This window comes from Tamandua tetradactyla, chromosome 4 (assembly GCF_023851605.1).
Source record: "Tamandua tetradactyla isolate mTamTet1 chromosome 4, mTamTet1.pri, whole genome shotgun sequence".
Lineage (NCBI taxonomy): Eukaryota > Metazoa > Chordata > Mammalia > Pilosa > Myrmecophagidae > Tamandua > Tamandua tetradactyla.
The window spans coordinates 114,386,457-114,400,805 of record NC_135330.1 but is presented as its reverse complement, the minus strand read 5'-3'; the positions used below and the strand labels follow the sequence as shown (position 1 = coordinate 114,400,805).

The 14,349-nt window shown below is 33.1% G+C and overlaps 1 protein-coding gene across 5 annotated transcripts in view; it reads right to left on the bottom strand.

The window, feature by feature from the left end:
• The window catches only part of TSC22D1 (TSC22 domain family member 1), a 129,984-nt gene that overhangs the window by 49,357 nt on the left and 66,278 nt on the right, over positions 1–14,349 (bottom strand). The window contains exon 1 of one of the 5 annotated variants that reach the window (XM_077158303.1): positions 1,119–1,172. The exons of 3 other annotated variants lie outside the window; for them this stretch is intronic. The gene's annotated coding sequence lies outside the window, so the exon portion shown is untranslated. Of the gene's footprint in view, positions 1–1,062; positions 1,173–14,349 lie in introns of those variants that run through there. One more of the 5 variants, XM_077158302.1, reaches the window with a different exon arrangement.

Sequence of the window (14,349 nt, the reverse complement as noted above, 5' to 3'; positions counted from 1 at the left end):
AAAAAATTTGCCACCATAGAACAACGAGTTAATTTAGGCAAAACACTTTTTTTTATCTTTTAAGAGTTAAGCATTTCATTTACAATAAGCAGGAATTTACTCATTTCTAATTTCAGAACTAATGTATATCTTCTATTGAAATGATTAATGTTCATCAATGTACAGATTTAATCATAAAAGATTTGAAGGTTTATCTGTCCATTACCTTTCCGTATCTAAAGAGATAAACCTCTCTTTAGATAAAATTTACCTCTTTAGATAAAGGTAATTTATGACTTTTTATAGGAGGCTAACCACAACATTTCTGTGATTGTTTTCACTAACTTTAAGCCAGTAACTGCTTGTTTTGAAACTTAAATGGTTTTAAAATTATAACTCTAAATTAATCTTTAATTTGAAGAATTAATACCAACTCATCTAAAGTACTTTACATTATTTAGAACTATACAATTGTACAAACACAGTAGAAACAGCATACATATATCTGGGCCGATATGTACATAGTTTAAAACACTGAACTAGAATTAACCAGCTCCAAGAAGTATCCACGAACATTTTAAACATTTCAGGAAAACCATGTAGCCAATGCTTTATACATAAATTTAAAAGTCTCTATTTCTAAGACATTCTAAAGTACAGTTAAGTTTATTTTCAAGTATGGATAAATAAAGCTAATGTTTTCTAAAAGAAAAACTTAAAATAAAATCGAATCATTTACAAATTGAAGTCAATTCATAAAGGCTTCAACTAGGGAAATCAAACAAACTAAAAAGCTTTAACATTTTGCAACTAAATTTTTAAAGAACTGAAAATAAAAAAGGACTTTATACAAGTCATCTCAGTTAACAAGGGAAGGAAAAAATACCTTCCTTTGTCATCTTCAAATAATTTCCCAAGGAATTTTAAGAAACCTTTTAAAGTATTTCAACTAGGAAAAACAAAAGATAAAAATGGCTGAACTGAATCTAATTTCATCCTCAAAGATGGGTATTCAGAAGCCAACTGCCTTTCAACATCATAGTGCTTAGGACAATTCCTTCAACACTTATTTGGATTACATACAGTTAAACACAACAGGTCTGTCAAATAGATCACAGGGAAGGTTTCAGGTTACGCACACTGGGCAGCTTTTGGGGGCCTCTATTTTCAGGGGGCCCAACCGACGCTGGGGTGGACCCACACGTGCCCCCAGGAAGCAGTAGTCCCAAAGTTCCACCAACCCCTCGAGGCAGTTTCTATTTAAAGGAGCAGTGAACCAATTTATTTATGACGCTGCTTCAGAAAGAACAAAAACACTACAAATGCAGTGTAGTGCAAAGTTTCAAGATTTGTGAGAAAGTATTTATCAAGAGAATTCAGTGACATCCCCAGAAAATAAATCTGAAAAAAAAAAAATACAAGAAAGGAAATAATAAAGAAACAAAACCTGATTGGTCCTATATTGCCATTAAATAAAATTAAATCAATAGTGAAAAATCTGTCCACAAATAAGACTCTCAGATTAGACAGCTCTACTAGCAAGTCCTACAAAACATTCAGGGAACAAGTAATTCTAAATGTGATCCCTAACATTAAAAAAGAGAATACTCCTGAACTCATTTTATGGAGCCAACAAAACTTGATACCAAAACACAACAAGACAGCACAAAGAAGAAAAATTACAGGTCAATGTCACCCCTGAACACAGATGCAATATCCTTTGAAATGTATGAATTAAAAGAATAAGACACCATGATCAGGTTGGATGTATCCCAGGAATGCAAATATTGTTAACATTAGAAAATCAATTACTGTAACTCACTTCACTGAAAAGCTTAAAGGAAAACTATTATTTGATAATCTCAAAAGATGAAGGAAAAGTATTTGATAGAAATTCAATAGCCATACTTTTTGTCTTCTTTTTTTAATGGAGTGTGCTAGCAGTCCCTATAATTTTGTTCTGATGACTACAGAACCTGGAAAAAGCTTTGCTGCTATTGATGCTACTGGTCTTTATATATATATAAATATAATTATATATATATATAATTAATTTGAATTTTTAGAAACTTTAGCTGTCAACTTTGGAAAAAGTATCCCATGTTTAGTTGGCATTTACAGAAATTAACAGCCCTACTGATCTAGAAACATTAAACTTAATTTTTTCTATTTCTACAAGGGTAACACTCTGTATTAAATATGTATGGTCTTCCATACATGGATTTGATTACAGAAGCTAACAAAAGTATTCTCTAAATGGAAAAATTTAATAGCCATATTTTAAAAGCTTAGATAACTAGTAATAGAAATGAATTTCTTTAACCTGACAAAGCAAATGAACAAAAATAAATCTATTGCAAACATAATATGTAATAGTAAAGCATTGAAAGTGTTCCTTCTAATATTAGAAACAATAAAAAGATGCCTGCTAATAACATCTGTACTCAACATTATATTAGAGAACCTGACCAAAGCAACAAGGCAAGAAAATAAATAACAGATATAAGGGTTGGAAAGGAAGATATTAACCTGACATTATTCATAGATGACTGTATTTCAAAGAAAACCTAAAATAATATACCAATAAATCATATGACAGAATAAGATACATTTAGCCAGATTTCAGGATACAGTTTCAAGGTAAAATTATATTTTCATATATCAGCAACAATTAGAAAATGTTATTTTTCAAAAGATAGCAATAAAATATGAAATTCCAAGAAATAAACCAACAAAAGATAAATAAAGCCTCTATGGAGAAAATTATAAGTTTTGTTGAAAGAATCATAGTCATAGATGGGAAGACTAAATATTATAAAGACGTCAATTTTCTTCAAACTTATGAGTAATAACAATTTTTTAAAGTGTGTATTTTTTGTGGTATTTAATAATCGAGTCTAAGAAAACATAATGATTCCAATAACACAACGTTTTTAAAAAAAAAGGTAAAAAACAAACTGTACTGTTTAAGGGTGCATATATAGGTGTAAAACTATTAAGAAAAAATCTTTTATAACACCAGGATAGTCATTAATTCTTCAAGTGAGGGAGAGAGCTGTGATGGAAGATATAGAAAGGAGTGGGGTATGGGGGCTTCTGGCATGCTGACAATATTCTATTTCTTATCATTAGACACACACTACATGTGAAGATAGGTGCATAAAGTCTCTATCAAAATAAATGCTTGATTCTATGCTAATAATTGAAAGATATGGATGAAATGAATTAGTGAGTTCAAATATTCAGCTGTGCAATTATGAGTAGGAAGAATGGTTTGCTTTGTGAAGTTGTGAACTCCATCACTGATGGAAGATTCCAAGCAGAAGTAGGTTTATTTCCTCTGTAAGAGATGCTGTAAAAAAAGATTCCCACGTTAACAGAGAGATTGAGTTAGATGACCAATCCATCCCTTCCAACTACAAGATTCTATGAAATTCCACGCTTTAGAATCCTGTAATTATTATAACCATAAGTCTCATTTTCATATGAAGCAAGAACTCTAATTACCACCAACAAATCAGGATAATGAAACAATTAATATAATAATAGATCAATAATTAATTCATTCCACTATTTTAAACAACTGTATAAGATAATAAATAATTCCAAAAAAACCAATTGATATAACTCCATTTACCAGCCTATCTGGAAAAAGTAACTTGTGAATACTATACCTTCTACATGTTGGAATCAAGAGACATTTGCATAGTGTTTTAATAGGATAAAAAAGAAGCAGCAGAAGAAGTAAACTAATCTTATTTTTAAGATAAATTCAATTCCATTTCTAACTTCTACCATCTCAACATGGTGAAATGAACAAATATCATCACTTGAACTGAATGGTTTCACTAAAGAGAGGAAAAACAAGATAGCTATATTAAAAATTTTTTTTTTTGCTTAGGTTAGGTTTTATTCGTTACTTAGTTTTTTTATCCAATTACCTAAGACAATAAATATCTTAAGACACAGAGAAGAGTATCTGAATGGAGAACGTTAACAAGGGATTAGGGGGTCCCAGCTCGAGCCTAAACCATACAGGCCAACATCTCATGGAATGTCTAGTAATGGCAGAATGATTTCAGGAACGTTTCTCTACGAGGAGCTGACAAATCAGAATCAAGTCCAAGAAAAGGAAAGGGATAGTCAAGTGGACATGCATAGCTCAGTAATAAAAAAGAAAATTCAGTCAAGAGATGGAACTGAAAATTCTAAATACAGTGTTTGTCATTTTGGGGTCTTCTCCTGGTCCTCGCCTCTACCACACCACCAACCTTTCTAATTATGGACTAATTTCTAACTCCATGGGGGAGGAAAGAAGGACTGTACTCCTGGCACCTCCAGGATCAACTCTAAGGCATGTCTGTGACCCGGCCAGCAGGGCCCCACAATGGCCAAGATGGGGATCAGCCATTACACCCTCCGAAGGTGGCAGTGCCCAGTGAGCTAAGGGTGGCCAGAACAGAATTAAAACCAACATAGTGCTGTTGACACGAAGATGTATCTATGAATCTATGTGAGACACACATTTGGGCACTCCAAAAAATAATTGGAAGAGAATTCCAATTGGAATTCCAATTCCAAGAGGCTGGTATCCCACATTAGCAAGTGGGGGCAAGTACCACTGAAGCATGGATTTTACAATTATTAAAAACTAATATTCTAAGAAAAATTGGTTATGCCATAAGGATAAGGAGTTGTCAAAACCAAGCTGAAATGTGATTGTTGACAGAATATGTATATCAAGCATTATTCAAAACCTATCCAACTTTCCTCTCAAACAGTTATGTAAACTATGTGTAAACTGTAGAACTTGTGTAATTCCTTCCAGGAATATAAGTACAGAAAAAAATACATAAGAATTATTATAGAACAGAATCATTTTGTTCTAAATCAGTCCATTAAAAATGAAGTATTTGTAATTTGAAATAAACTACTGAAGTGATTTTCCTCCTTTATTGATGGTTATCTCATAAATGATGTTAATATACAAGAGCAGGGATTACGTGCTTTATTTAGAAAAAGAAAAAAGCAACCAAGATTATTCATAGATTGACCCCCGAATTATTGAAAATAACATCTTAAACTTGAAAGCAATCTTTAATTTAAAAAAGTCACAGTTAACTATGAGTCATGATTATTTTATATTCAGTAACTCCAATTTACATTCACAATTAAGTTTCTTTTTATATTTTCTTACATATAAAGATTTTAAGAAAATTTTAGGGTATCTTAGTTACTGATTAATTTTAAAAATTTAGGACTGCCACCTGAAAAATACTATACGGACTGAGAGGTAGAAGATATTTAACAGGAAATTATCCAAAATAGTAATTCATTATTTTTCTTGGAGTATACCTTCTCCATATATACCAATGGGTTCCATCTCAGGCCTTTAAACATCCATCCCTGCCTGAAGTACAGCCCTCCATGCCCTGTCATGGCTGTTACTTTTTGAGTTCATACAGACTCAGCCTCTGGATCTCAACATAAGTTCTTCTGGAAGGGAGGCTTCCCTGAATCCTCAGACCAGGTCCTAGATACAAATTCCACTACTCAGCAGAAGTGAATGAATCACCTGTATAATTAAAGGTCAGACAGCATGTGTCCCCCAAAATACTATGCGTACAGTAGGAAGGGGCATGCCTGCTTTTCTGACAGTTGTATCCACAGGACCTAACACATTTCCTGGATGTCAGGTGTGTTTTAACAAGAGAAAAGAGAAGACCAGGGAGAATACAGCAAGTATTATTCCTATTTTTAAATCAAACCTTTAATTTCACCAGATTCCTTGGAAAAACAGGGACTGTTTTTAGATTGCAAATCTAGTTAAATGACAACCTTCCCTCGGAGATGCCAGGAGATTGTAGAATTCTTAGGTTAGAAGAAATATTAAAGTTTACTTAAATTCCAAATGTTTTCATGGAAAAATAATACATGCAGATAGAATAATAATCCCACTACTGAACTCCAGACACTGTTCTAGTACTCTATACCTGTATTAACTCATGCAATCTTCAGAATAACTCTATTTTATCATTTTATAGGCAGGAAAACTGAGTACAGAGAGACCAAATAACAGGCCCAAGCAACAGGCATAAGTGAGCACATTTTTGCATCAACCTGAGGCCAGGGTGCACACACTCGATTGCCTTGACACAGAACAAGATAAATATGACAGCTCACAGTTAGAGAAAAAATAAATAAATAAGGGCATATTGGAATTTTTTCACATTTTTATGCATAGCAATTCTTTATATAATTGAAACAAGTCAGTGATAGCAAATTTAAAACATATTCCAGAGTATAAACCAGCACCAAACTATTTATGGAAAATCTGTGCTTAGTTCGATTATACCACAGTATCTAGTCTTCCTTGCTAGGCACACCTTGACACCAATATGCTTTAAACAGTGTTAAGCCAGGGACTCTGGCAGTAAGCTAATAATAAGAACAAGATTAAACAATCTGTACTATATGTGTATATTAACATAAACACACATATGTACCTTGTATGTATATGTAATTTGCATACACATCATCAGCCCCACCAAAGATTAAAGCCCTCTGAATACTAGTGAAGAAGAAGGAAGAATAAAAACCTAAACCCACTACGCCAGGTGCAGATGCAAGGAAATAAACTACATGGGACTGGCTGCAGAAACACTAAGACTCAATGAAGCATAAGGGAATGGGTAGCGCCTGGAATGTATCTAAAACCAGCAATGCTAACCTTCACTACCCAATCTAGAAACTCAAGAGAATGAAAACCAACCACTGAATAATTGAAAAGCTCTCATAACGCCATTACACCAAAGCAACAGACTCTGCTCTTTAGATTTTATGTAGGAATTACTGGCTCCTGTTTATCATATATTCTTAACACTTGGTTATTTGGTTCTTGAGCCTCAGGGAATCAAAAGCAACCAAAGCAACCAATCAAAGAAGGGAAAGCTGTGACCAGGCACACACCCCAACAGTCTTGAGACGAGACAGCGTTCAGCCTAATGAGACAGGAGAAATAAGGAGTAGACCCTACATGCGACAACTCATCACCCGATACTGAACCTGAGTTTCACCAAACAATCACCTTTGAAGGATAAAATAACATTAGGTATCTGAAAGTTTAAGCTTCGATGATCTGAATATTTCTCCTATGTCAAGTATTCAAACCATTAGAAAACCATATAAACAGGTTGTTACCATTCAGAATCTGAAACACATTTTTCTGTCTTATGCTATTTATTTAGGAATAAAATGGAAAAAGTTTACCACTTTCTGCTGGCCTGTCAAGGACTGCTATAAAATGTGAACATTGTCTTTTAAAAATGACAACAAATGGAAGCATAGTTACGCATTTTGCAAACATCAAATCACCATTTAAGATCATCCAATAAACAAATATGATAAATAAAAATGTGAATAATAACCTAAGACTGCTAAGAAGGTTTGGAGTTTATTTTTTAAAATGAAGGAATTAAAAAACAGAGGGTATTAGAAGTATGCAAGTTCCAAAATACACCAATGGCATATGAACTCTCTTTTAAAATGAGAAACTCTAAGAGAAAAATATCTTCAAGAATTTTATTACAATATTAACTTAACATCATTAACAAGATTTAATTAATATTTTTATAATATTAATTTAACATCATTAATATAAGATTTTTTTAATTACTATTTCCTGGTTATTACAGATAAACTAATCTCTATACATAAAACTATTAGATGAGCACTTCCTGCTACATAAAAGTGCTGGTATATTCTTAGGACCTAAGGAGTCTGGTGAAAGAAACCAGACATAATAATATAATCAAATAATTCTCAGATAATAAATTCTACCACAAAAAAAAGAGATTGAGGCAGTAGTGATCCTAGGACTGGCTACTGAGGCAAGAGAAGTCGAGTCTAGGATGATTTGGGGTTTACCTTTGAGTACAGGGTGCATCTGGGTTCCATTAACCATGACGGAATGCATACAAGAGCACACCGAATATGGCGGACGAATGAGGGACTGAGTTTGGATGGGACATCCAAGCTGATATTCAGAAGACGGCTGAGACTCATCTCAAGGGCAGCTCCAGAATTTCTATAAAGGAGAGGTTGAGGGGCAGAAGGGGCTGGGAGACTCTTCTAGAAGCTGAGTTTGCTTTTCCATAAGATTTTTTTTTAACTTTTTAATACATGTAAGATTGCATGCATATATAATGGAGAACAGGTGATGGAAATTAAGAGGGACTTAAAAGCCCATACCCCCTTTCCTTGCACTATCACTGGTTGAACTTGGGTTCCAAAGATCTCAAATGGAGGCACCCAATCATCAGTACGTGGGCAGGCTCCCTGGACTCCAAAGAAAACTAGCATGAAAAGCAGGGCAGGTAAATGATAGAACCTAGAGAAACACCAACATTTAGGAGAAAAAAAAATCTGTAAATGAGACTGAAAAGACGGCAGCTGCCAAGAGACAGAGGAAAACCAGGTGAGATGGGCACACAGACTCCAAAGAAGGAGGAAGTAATGGGCAGTAACGCCAGACACAGATTAAATGAGATGAAGACTGAAGATGGCCCTTAGACTTGGGAATTAGGGAGTCTGGGGATCTCTGCAAGTGAACCATTTCAGAAGCTTGGATTGGGGGATGGCAAGGAAGAGGGAGCAGCCACACTACAGCAACATAGATTAATGGAAACTACAGCAGTATAGATGAATGGAAACAAGTAAGTATGGGCATCTCCCATCCTCAGGAACAATACTCTGTGTTGATTATCTACCATCCCCTACTTTGAACGAGGCAGGATACATCCACAGATTTGATCTGTGATGCTGATATATATCATGAAACCAACAGACAAATCCATGAGTGGATTTTATCTTCTTTATGTCACCCTAGAATGCCTAAGGGATTTCAACTACCAAAACAAGTAATAACAGTAATAACGTGGGAATGAGGGAAGGAAGTAGGGGGCAGATGCTGCGTCCAGTGTAAAAAACTTTCCTTCTTTGAACACTTAAAATACATCTTCTGTATAATTCATTTAGCAACCTCGAACAGATTACTGCCTGAACCACTATTCGAATTTTTTAAAACATCTTTACATATTTGTATTTCATCTCCTCAATATACACCTTGAGGATGTCATAATTTCTTTGTATTCTTCACAAATTCTAACAATTTTTCAAACATGAAGGTTGGTATTCAGTATTTTTATTTTATTTTAGTATGAGTCATATAAAGTGAAATTATAGAAAGATATACATGTTAGTTAATTCTAGTAATTAACTAAAAGGGAGAATGAACATCTACACTCTATTCATCTACTAAGTGCCAAGAAAGATAAACATATGTTATTTAATCCTCAAAACTCTCTCTGAAGTTCAGACAGGTTGAATAATTTACTGCAAGCTACAGCTGTGAGAGAATCAGAATTAAAGCTCCCAAATGCCTGTTATTTCCACTTTACCAGTTTCTGCTTCTCTAAATAATGCTCAGAAACATACAGTAAACATATGAGTATTTATATTAAGTTACATATTTTAAGTCAAATATTATAGGTTTCATGGCCAAAAACAAAAAAAAAACCCACTCTTTTGGTTAATAAGATAAAATATATTTATTGAAACATCATATTCACTCTGAATAAACATACTGTCAATAATGATAGTGACTAATATTTATTGAATGTTTATTCAGTGTGCTAGAAACTGTGCTAAGTGCTTTAAAAGGATTATTTATCTCACTTTATAATAATCCAAGAGATTATTTTTCTATTGTTTTCCTCTATATTTTAAAGATAAGAAAACTGCAGCTCAGAGAAGTTAAAATTGATGGTATCAGGATCACAAAGAAAGTAAATGGTAAAGCCAGTGTTTAAACTCAGGGAATCTAACTTAAAAGCTCATGCTCTTTATCAATGAATTGTAGAATCTACTTTTGCAATGTCCTGTCCTTTACGAAATAAAACTTAATAAAAGGGACTATATTATTTAGACACAGGTTTTCCCTAAAATATCACTGTACCCAATATTGTGCTATCAAGATTTGGACATCCAGTTAATTAAATAGCAAGCAACAACTGAGGCACAGGCTACCTTCAACTACAAATGGGAATTTTGATTTAAATCCCATTTTAATCCACCGGTCTTTTTATAACCATGATCAATAAATTGGCAAATTTTAAAACACAGCTATAGTATGGGAGGCTAGCATAATCAGACAGTTTTATTCTAAAATCCTGAACTGTCAGAGATTTACCATTACTTATTTTAAGAATAATAAAGCAAGAGTTCCCAAAACTGGTTAGCCTGAACATAAATGGGAAAATCAATTGAATAACCCCAAACATGCAGTTTCTACTGATTGGTCAACTAAGTGATAATATCCAGAGTAATAAGCAGGATTTGGTATATGGCACAGGGACAAATCTAAATGTGCACCAAGGAGTGATTATTCTCACTCAACAGTAGATGGCGCTCACTGATCATGTCCTATTACATTGCCCATTTCTAAAAGAAGCATTTTTAAAAATATATACAATCTAGCCTATCTCAAATTAAGTAAAATGTTTATTTATATAATATTTTATATAATGCAATTGAAAGTGTAGTTTTTCCTCAGCTGAAAAGATGTATCTCATACATGACTCTGGAGCCATTTTTAAAAGAAATGCATTACTTAAAGAATAAAAGTTACAAAATTTATTAACAAATACAACAGAAACTAAGACAAAAACTGGGGTGGGGAGAACAGGACTACGTAAAATAAACTCAAAACAAATAATTCTTTTATGGTTTGAGATTTTAAAGCTATTCGAATTATAGGAAAATAGCATGCAGTTTCCAGTTTTCATAAATGAAACTAGGAAATTCTTATGGATATATGAGAGTTTGAAATTATTTCTAAAGTTAGCTCTGGGAATGTTCAAAAATTTCCAACATCCTCAATAATGGGATTTCCATTTAAGACTATGACAACTCCTTCCTCACACTAACCCACCTTCTCACCATCACCAAACAATTGTGCTCTGCAATCCAGAGATTAAATAATGCCTCTGAATATATAACGCTGGGCTTAGAAGCTATCACATAGCTATTTATTACCATCAGTCACATTAGTCTAGGAGAGGGGTTAGGCCTGGGGAAGGGAGGCAGTAATAGAAATCGTGAGAATGTTTAATGATCTGTGGCATGCGGTAACCATCTCAAATCCTAGACGTGAGTGTAATTATAGGTCTTTGAAGCATCGCAGAATAATCGTACAGTAATATTCCTACTTGAGGAGGCCCTTCCACCCATCCAACATCAAGCCACAGAAGTGGTTTCTCCAGTCTTGCCTGGACTGCAGAGAGGGCTGATTATCACAGGGCAGCTCTGCTAAAATGGCCCTTGGTCTCAGAAAAAATGCATGAGAAATTGTGTTATGTCTCCTACTTCCAAATTTTATGATACCTTGAGAAGTCAGCCAACTTTCAAACTCAAGCCCCTCATTTATAAAATGGAAGTAAGGTGGGATTGTGGTGAGAATTATAAAATAAAAAATATGCAGAGTATGTTGCATGAGTGATATATAAAGGTTTAATGAATGCTAGACTCCAACCTCTTCCTTCTGCCATATTACAGAATAAGGGACAAGCATAAGTAACAGTATAAATTCACCAAAGACGACTTTGATTAAGGCAACAGCTAGAAAATGAAATGAAAAAAAAAATGCAGATAAGCTACCCTCTTATCATCATGAGCTAATAAACTATGAGTTTTCTGGCAAAAACAAACCAAAAAAAAACAAAAAACAACCAGTGCCTAGAAGATGGAAATAAAAACTCAAAGACATGTATAATAATAGGCACAATAAATAGTGACTCTAGCTACAAACTGAAGGGTAGAAACCACACCCATGTGTAGCTTTTCAGTTTTTCAACATATAGCATTTATACCAGTAACTTATTATTAACTTGTTCAGGGGAGGTTTTTAGTAAGATTTTTTATAAGACTTCATATAATAAATGACTACTGATTATATTTTTCATTAAAAAAGACATTTCAAAATTGACTCAAATTTGTGAAACAAACCAGTTAGCTGTGAAGACTTAAATTCAGTACATAAAGAATGACCCCTGCTCAAAGAACAGAGGACTAGAGTAACTGCGGACTTAGAACTTGGTACCCAAATCTTTCAAGAACTAGAATGAAATACAGACATTTTCAGATAATGTAAAAAATAAGAGTTTACCACTAATGGACATTCATGAAAGGAATGACCAGGAAATATACTTGAAGAAGAAAAATAATGCTCCTTAAAAGAGGTGCAAATTACAAACAGTAATCAGCAGAGAAACTGACAAAGCATGTATGTAAAGCTAAACATTGTTTATATAAAACAATGATAATGTCAAACTTGTGGGATTACACAAAATGAACTTAAAATTATGTATGCTATATGTAAATTGTGGGGAGTGGGTAGATGGTAATCAGTGTTAAAAAGTCACAGTTTTACCTTTTTCTCAGGACAGGGGGAGAATGGGCTTTAAGATACTGATTAACTTTAGATCTTAAGTTAATTATCCAAGGGTAGAAACAAAAAGAATAGAAAGAGAAGATTTCATTCCCAAACCAGAAAGGGGGGGGGGGGGAACCCAAAACAAAAATTTTAATTCAAGAATGGGAGACTAGGCAAAGTTTAGAAAAAGCAGGGCAAATAAGAAACACAAAGATGAAAGAAAGAAATTAAAATATATCAGTTATCTCACTACATATAAATGGACCAAACTCAACAGTTAAAAGATTTAAAATGTCACCTCTAAATTGACTATATAGTATTTGCAAGAGATAGACTGAAATATAAGGACATGGAAATGCTAAAAGATGAAAAACAGAAAAAAGTTATCACTGGCAATAACAACCAAAGAAAGCTGGAATAACTTTGTTAATAAACATTGGTAGAAAACATCGTTAGGGTTACATACAGGTTTAGTGGACCAGGAAGAGAAGAATTCTAAATATGTATACAATAAATAATAATATTCATATAAATATATAAGGGGAAATTTGATAAAACTATAAGAAAATATCAAATCTCCTCTCTTCATAACTGAAGGTCAAGCAGGCAAAAGTAAAGATACTGAATACTGAACAAAACAACTTAAAAACTTGACTTAACTGACACATATAGAACCCTTAATCCCAAATTAAAGAATACACATCTTTTAAAGGTTACATAAAGTATCTATGTACTATATTGCTAAGCCATAAGAGTTTTAAAACAGTTTCAAAGGATCAGTATCCTTTTTCCCCATCGCCCCTCACAACCCTGTCTGCAGATCACCATGCAATCAACGTATAATCCAAGAACAAAATGATTAAAATATAAAACACCAACATTTGGAAATTTCAGAACACACTTTAGGTTAAAAAGAAATCATAATAGAATTTTAAAACACTTAAAATGGAAAGAAAATGTAAACTTGTAAAATATACTGTGAAAGTAGTAACCTGGAGGGAAATTTATAGCCTTAAATGCTCACAATGTTAAAGAAAGGGTGAAAATTAATGAGCTCAGTTTTCAATTAATGATAGAGAAGAAACTAGAATAAACCTAAAAATACAGAACGAAGCACATAATATGAAGGCATAAATTAATGAAATTTTAAAACATTCAATCTCAGAGCAAAATCTTTGAAAAGACCAATAGGTAGACTTCTAAACAGATTAATGAAGAAAAGGGGAAGCAAGAATAAACAATATCATGAATGAAAAGAGGATATAATTATAGATACAGCAAAATTTAAAATACAATAGGGAATACCATGAACTTTGGAAAACAGAACTTACCAAAGCTAATCTGAAAAGAAATAAGAGAGCCTGCAGGAATCCATCGCCAGGAGAAAAAACTTTCCATAAAGAAAACACCAGACCTAGAAGTTTTTACATGCAAAATTCTACCTACACCTCCAAGGAACATATGATACCGTTTATAAAAACTTTTCTAGAGAATATATATATATATACACACATATATATATGAAAACTTATTTTTATATATTGTTATATATATGAACATTATATATAAAATATACATTTTATATTTATATATATTTTATATATTTATTTTACATATAAATATATAGTATATATAAGCCATAAAAGCTTGGTTTATATAAAAATATAGTTATATATATATGGAAATTTTTTACTCTTTATTCTCAAGCTTTTCTATGAGAAAATCAATAAGATTGATGGGCCCTTAGCAAGATTGACAAAAAGAAGAAGAGAGAGGATGCAAATAAATAAGATCAGAAATGGAAGAGGAGACATAACTACTGACCTCACAGAAATAAAGGAGGTAATAACAGGATACTATGAACAACTTTACGCTAATAA